This window comes from Perca fluviatilis, chromosome 8, assembly GCF_010015445.1.
Source record: "Perca fluviatilis chromosome 8, GENO_Pfluv_1.0, whole genome shotgun sequence".
In the NCBI taxonomy this organism is placed as follows: Eukaryota; Metazoa; Chordata; class Actinopteri; order Perciformes; family Percidae; genus Perca; species Perca fluviatilis.
This window is the reverse complement of record NC_053119.1, coordinates 40,510,222-40,518,065: the sequence shown is the minus strand read 5'-3', so window position 1 is coordinate 40,518,065 and position 7,844 is coordinate 40,510,222.

Sequence of the window (7,844 nt, the reverse complement as noted above, 5' to 3'; positions counted from 1 at the left end):
ACATGTATTGTCTCCAGAGGATGCTAGTCCATAGCATAGCGAGTTAATATTTAAATTTGTGAAATACTGGTTCTGCTAAACTTATGATGTTCCCATCAGACTCCCACAGTAGTGGTTTGAGCTAAATGCTAACAACAGTGTGCTACATGCTTATAAATGACTATGCTAACATAGGTTATTTTCCACTGCTTGACATAATGGGGACATAACAAGTTAGGTGAGATGGTTAACAGTACTCAGCTATGGAGAGTTGCATCAATGGTCTCATATAACTCCTGGCAAGAAAGTGAATCAACATATTTCTCCAAATTTTAAACTATTTCTTTAATGAAGCAACTGTTTGCTGAGGCGTTAACTACAACAACTGTGCTTGTTTTGATGATTTCTTCTCACCAAAAATGGATAAATGCAACTTGTAAAGTAAAGAAGTAAATGACTACATTCCAAGTTCACAAAACATAGTACAATGTAAAGCCACACCCTGGTTTTAACCTGAGCAATGGCTGTTGAATGGAAAACGTGACGCTGTGGCTCGAGTTGCTGCAGTAATCAGAGTATACACAAGAGCAAGCCAAAAAATAAATTGGATTAATGGAATGGATAGTACAAAACCCTTCAGTATGATATACGGTTGGTGCTTTCTTCATCAGTATCTTTATGTGTGCTCACATTCAGGCAGAAAAAAACATTTTGCTGCAGCCACTCAATTAAGCTGTAACAAGTTACCTCAACTTAAAGGCATAGTATCTTTGAACATTGACTTTTTTGTCCTGTAACAGCAACTACATGCATATGCACAACATTGTCTTTTTTTGAACAGGACTTAGTTATGTCATGTAGAGTTCTTTAGTGTGCTTGCATAACTGCAGTGTAAAACCAAAAACTAACCAGATCAAATGTATACAACGTAACAAAAACATGAACCTTTTTAGGTGTGAAAAGGCCCTCATACAGTCTGTGCATCAACCCCTGGTTTCCACTTGCAAATTAAAAATGTGTATTAAAAACAGGTGGATGGAAACGCACCTTTACAGCCAGCTTTTCCCTCCTCCTACGAGTGTAGCCATGTGGAACAACTATCTTTTTGATTACCGATGTGGTTGGACATTATGTCGTACAAACCACTTATATTCTCATATAAACCGGCCCTAATAGTGGAGTGAACGTACTGGAGTTTATGAACCGATCCAATACCACGTAATTTAGCCCAGAAGAAAATGTACTTTAAAGTATTTTCTTGTATAAACCGGCCCTAATAGTGGACATTTGTGAAAAATACAGCTCCATCTTAATGCTAGTGTTCTTCTGTGTCTGCTGGAATGTGGAAAAGTTTAACGTTTTAGAAAATGCGCTTATTTGCTATTTAATAGTTAGTGTTTGTGGTTTGCTGTGCTTTCTTTTTGTGTTGAATCCTCTCCAGCTGTGTGCCAGTGTTGGTGATGCCAGAGATGTTCACAAATCATTTTTTGGAAGTCCCAAGTTGAATCTCAAGTCTTTGAGGGGCAAGTTCAAGTCAAGTCTCATGTCTTTGGCCATCTGATCTGTCCCTAACACTGTATTGTTAAATCTTATGAATTCAAAGCATGTCCTGTAGCTACCATCCATACAGTACAGTATCAAAATCAGTTGTGGGATAACTTTATGGGATCTACTTAACATGTCCCTCTAGCCCTTGGACCTGGTGAAATATTAACCTAAGTCTGTCACATCATATGGATACAACTATAAAGATACAATTTACCTGTTCCCAGCATTAGCACAACACTTTGTGATGATCAGCTTGTTACCTGTGACGATATATGCAAAATGTAAGTGACTGACCTATCTGGGTGTGTTTGGAGATGCCTGATGAAGTTCCACGTTGTTGATCCAGCATCATTTATCTCGGTGCCACACACCTTGCATGTAGCTGTTCTCTTACTGCCACTCTTTACCAAGTTATTGAAAGCAAAACGAATGACAAAAGGCACAACTCCGGGAGGACTTGGCGTCGCCATCGTCAATGTATTTTTTAATTTGTGAGTGCGCGCACATAAGGCATAGCGCATGCGTTACGTTGCACATTATGGCAAAGGGCAGGGGACATGCAGCTCGTCATACGTTTCCCCAATGTATATGCGCCAATAAAAGAAAATAGAAATACATGAATACATTTAGATTTACAGCGTGCCAGTGCGAGCCTGACCGAGCCAGTGGGAACCTGATTTTTTCTTTAGTTTAGCTTAACAACAAAATATTAGATTTATAATTGTACTGCTGCCGCCCTGACCTTGTTTTTCCCTCCAGGGTTATTTCCCACCGCTTGACGTAATGGAGACATAACAAGTTAGGTGAGATGATTTACAGTACTCTCAGCTATGGAGAGTTGCATCAATGGTCTCATATAACTCCTGGCAAGAAAGTGAATCAACATATTTCCCCAAATTTTAAACTATTTCTTTAATGAAGCAACTGTTTGCTGAGGCGTTAACTACAACAACTGTGCTTGTTTTGATGATTTTTTCTGACCAAAAATAGATAAATGCAACTTGTAAAGTAAAGAAGTAAATGACTACATTCCAAATTCACAAAACATAGTACAATGTAAAGCCACACCCTGGTTTTAACCTGAGCAGGCTGTTGAATGGAAAACTACATGGATGTGCACAACATTGTCTTTTTTTGAACAGGACTTAGTTATGTCATGTAGAGTTCTTTAGTGCACTTGCAGAACTGCAGTGTGAAACTAAAAACTAACCAGATCAAATGTATACAACGTAACAAAAACATGAACCTTTTTAGGTGTGAAAAGGCCCTCATACAGTCTTTGCATCAACCCCTGGTTTCCATTAAAAATGTGTATTAAAAACACGCACCTTTACAGCCAGCTTTTCCGTCCTCCTACGAGTGTAGCCATGTGGAACAACTATCTTTTTGATTTCCGATGTGGTTGGACATTATGTCGTACAAACCACTTATATTCTCATATAAACTGGCCCTAATAGTGGAGTGAACGTACTGGAGTTTATGATCCGATCCAATACCACGTAATTTAGCCCAGAAGAAAATGTACTTTAAAGTTTATTTATGTTCTTTATCCGTTATGACTGTGTGTGTGTGTGTGTGTGTGTGTGTGTGTGTGTATAGGTGTTTGGGATTGAAAGGAATGCAAAGCCCAAGCATGCAGAGACTGGGGGAAGGGACAGATGTCATTGGCCACTGCATAGGGGCTGGAATCAGACAGGAGGGCAAGAATGCAGTGTAGAGGAATGTTAACAGAGAGACAAAGAGTAATGGGTTGGCGTGGTCAGCTGGGGGCGTTTGCCCTGGCACGTAGCTTGTTTACATCTTTTGGCGCCTACCCACTGCTAGTACCAGCTCTGCTCGACTCGGCTCGGCTCGACTTGGCCGCAGTGCCCTGTCCTCCATTTTCCATTGCAGATTTAGTACCAAACAAAAAGGACGAGTAGAGTTGAGGTGAGTCGAGCAGGTACCATGTAATGAAAAAACGCCATCTGTGACTGCCTGCAGTCGTGCTTTTGATAAGATACGCACTGATTTTAAAGGAAGATATGCATTGCATTTTCCGCCACAGGTACAGAAAATCGGTTAGAATAAACAGAGGAAATTAGATGAATAAGCATACTGACATCTGCCAAGGCCAAATAAATGATAACATTTTCTGAAAACTTGCAAAAGAGAAAAAGTGCAGTACAAATTTTACAGATGGCCAAGTTAAAAGCAACAGAAGTTATGTTCTACTGTATATTTTGTGCTTCTTGCCTTCATAATTCTCACATGAGAACAATCAGGAAATATCTGCGTTAATCAACCACCAGAACCGGGCCGAGTACAGAGACAAACTTACATTCAGCCAGGCTGGTGGAGGAAAAGGTGGAAGGCAATGCAAATAAAGAGAGTTTGTTGAACTACATTTTAGTGTTGTCTTTTTCATCAAAGATATTGCATGTTTACATCGCCACTGTCAGCGTTTAATAGTCTATATCCTCGACGTTCCACTTCCATGATTGCTCTGTTGCCGATAGAAATTCACTCATTTAGGCCGTATATCCGTTGCCTTGGGCTTCCTTTGTTTTGGCGTTCTAAACTCTGTGGATTTGTGAGGACTATGGTTAACTGCTCCTCAGATCTCTGCAATCTGCGATCTCTGTCCAACCAGAGTTTTCTGTTGCACGACTAAAACTACTTTTGAACGTACACATGTACGTGACACATGACACAAGTCCTTCCTGAGGCTATTTTGCAGAGGCACCGTGGCTCAGTGTTAGAACTATACTGTGGCCTTCGGGGGAGCCCACTTTTTTTCCACGCGGGGGGGGGGTCGTGCGCTTGCGACTTACAATGACTTACAAAGATATATAACAGCTACAAGTGTATGCACTACAGGATTTACCCTATCATACTTTTTCGACAGGAGTAGATAGGTCAAATAGCAAACAACCAGCCACAAATAGTCTATAAACAAAGCATCAGGCTGTTTTTGAGATTTCACATGAACAACGGTTAAAGTTACTCAGGCTACCGAAGAATACAAGAGCTCCTCCGTTCAATTAGACCTTAGCGACGCACCCCAAGCTTTCATCCTTAACAAACAGCCGTGTATATGGGCTATTCCAGTCTCTCCACTGCTGGCTGTTCCAATTTAACGGGAGAGAGAGGAGCAAGAAGGGTTAGGATCATCTTCAGCCAGAGAGGACATTATTTCTTCAGCTTCTTCTTGCGTTGTCACCCCGGTGGGAGGTGTGCTAACAGGGCTTGCAACAGGTGAATTAGTTGTGCTATTATTGGCGCGAGTCGCCCCTGACGACGCTAAGAGCCCATGGAAGCGGAGCCCGCGAAAGGAGAACCCAAAGCACGATGGCGGTGATGCAAAAGTCAGGAAATTTGACCAAGTGCGAGGTCCAAAGTCTGTAGTGAAATGCAATTGCAAATTTCCTCTTCATCGCATTAAAGGCCAAAACACTTCTACCTCAATTATAGCGCCCCCTAAAGGGCGATCATCACCAAATCTGGTGGAGAGCCGCAGAGTGGCATGTCGAACAATAATCTCAAGTTTTGTGATGATAGCATTTACTGCAGCAGAGATATTTCATGCAAATTATTCCCATTTAAATGCATTGACTTATTTGCCAAAAGGCCTCTACGTTCATTATAGCGCCCCCTAACGGCCGATTTTCACCAAATTTGGTAGGGAGGCTTGGAGTGGGATGTCGAACAACAATACCAAGTTTTGCTCCGATACCTATTAATGTAGCCGAGATATGCTAACGTTTGTGTTTTGTGGCTAGCTACAAAAATTAGTTTGCTTGTAAATTGCGAATGGTGTAACGTAGCAAAATTCTTTTGATAACTTTAGGTCAGGTCCGTATGGAGATGCTACCTGCCAAGTTTCGTACCAATATCTTGCACGGCCTAGGACGAGTTTGAAACGTTGGTTTTGCGCATTACGCAATATTGCAAAAAAAACGTCTTAGCGCAGATGGACGCAGCCTATGTCATCAGACTCGGATGGATATGGGGAACACGTGGATATAAGGGTTTCTAATCTGCGATGTAGACTGTGGGAGTTATAGGCAAAAACACGTTTTACGTCATTATAGCGCCACCTAGTGGTGCATGTGTGTAATTTTTGGTAGGTAAGGTCCATGACCCATTGTCCATCTACGCTGTAAATTTTAAGTTGCTCACATTAGTGTAAGTGGTGAATCCAAACCTGGGTCCCATAGGCCACGCCCACTTTGACGAATCAGTACCCCACTGTAGGCGTGGCCTCAGGAGTGGGCCGAGATGGTACACTCAAAATTTCGTAAAAATCGGATGAGCCGTTCATGATATATAAACTTTTTGTACTTGTAGCGCCCCCTAGTGGCCAATTTTTGTGAAACTGATTGGGGAGCCTTAGGGGGTCATGCCAAACAAGATTCTAAAGATTCGCAATTCTACCATTAATGTGGCCAAAATATGGCAATGTTTGTGTCTTCGTAGCTAGCTACACAAATTTGGTTGTGCGTAATTCACGAACTTTTCATCTGACAAAAATTCTTTTGATATTTTTTGTCAGGTCGGTCTGGAGAGGCTACGTACCAAGTTTCATGCAGATCGGTTGCACGGTCTAGGAGTAGTATGAAAAAGCAGGTTTACGATAAATTGCGATTTTTCACGCATAAAAGTCTAGGCAGAAATGGGCATGGCATATACCACGTGATTCAGCTGGATCCAGTGAACACGTAGATGTATGGTTTTTAAATATCGGTTGTACGGTGTGGGAGTTATAAGGCCAAACGCGTTTTTTCTGCTATAGCGCCACCTAATGGTGTAAGTGGCTGAATTTTTTTGTCCGAGGTCCTTGCAGTGATCTGGACCAGTCCTGAAAACGGCACCCCACCATGTACGGTTTAGGCTGTAGCATGTGTTTTATCGGCGGAAGAATAAGAAACCTTAGGCAAGCAATAGGGTTCCACAGCCCTGCTGTGCGAATGGCGTAGCTTTGCTACCGCCGATTCTTCCAGCCTTGGGCTTGGACCCCTAATTAAACTGCCTTGTTTTCTTTTTGCCATGGCTATATGATGCTTACTGCAGAATGGATTTCAAGGATTTTGCGCGCCGATTAATGGCCTCCAATGTTTATATTTTTTAGTTGAATTTGCACCGCAGTGCCGCCACGCCTTGATGCTCATAACAAGAATAGCATGTATAGTTATCTTTATTGAAGTGAATTAGGTTCAAATCGCCGACATGCGTGAATGATATTTTTGCAGTTTTACACATAATAATCCACGATGATCACATTACACAAAACTGAAATTGCATGTCAAAATGACACATTGTCAATATTTTTAGAGACCCCCCAAAATTTCACAAATCACGTTTTCAGGGGAGCCGAGCTCCCCCTAGATCCCCCGTAGTTCGCACCCTGCTGTGGCTCCATCTGGTGCTTAGCCCAAGACGATTGTGATTGGTTTAAAGAAATGCCAATCAACCGGAGCACATTTTTCTCCCATCCAGGAATGCTGTGTGGACTAGTCAGACCTTCCTCTGCAGCGCTGCGGAGGAAGGTCTGGCACAGCGAGACTAGCGGTGCTGCATCGTCATATAGCCTATCGCTGACGAATGTAACACTTCAGTAGAGGTGTTCATTTTCAAACAGGCTTAGTGGCTTGACGGTTGAAGTATGGATTTAATTTGTATTTTGCCAATGTTAATCTTATTAGTGTTATAAGTTAGCAGCACACTTGAACAACCGGACCCAGGGTGAGCATAGAGGGTGAGTCTGAGTGAGAAGGAAGAGGTGTTGAATGTACAGCTCACATACGACCTTGTGTAAGCAAAATGAATTAAAGGTGGACCTTTATCGTGAAAGGTATACACGGAAGAGCCAGTGTTATGACAGCGCTTTTTTTTCCTCAACCTCTTTTCTCTCTTTTAGTTTTATTCACAGTTTAATATCCAATAATGTCCAAACTGCTCCAAATTCCAAACCCCATGTTCAGTGGGTACCCAAGAAACCAAGTGTGAGGTAGACTGGATGAACGGCTCATGAGATATCAAAGACAGACCACACACACGCACGCACACACACACACAACACACACACACACACACACACACACACACACACACACACACACACACACACACACACACACACACACACACACACACACACACTAGCCTACACTGAAGCATTTCAGTGAGTAGCTTATAGTACAGAGCAAACATGCAGGGAAATCTGTGAAAAAGTACAGATAAGTCAACACTATATAACTGAGCTCTTCGACAGGGGGTCCTTAGAGTTGCTGCAGGGGGGCCGCCACATTATTGTTCGATGGTTTAAAAAAAAAAAA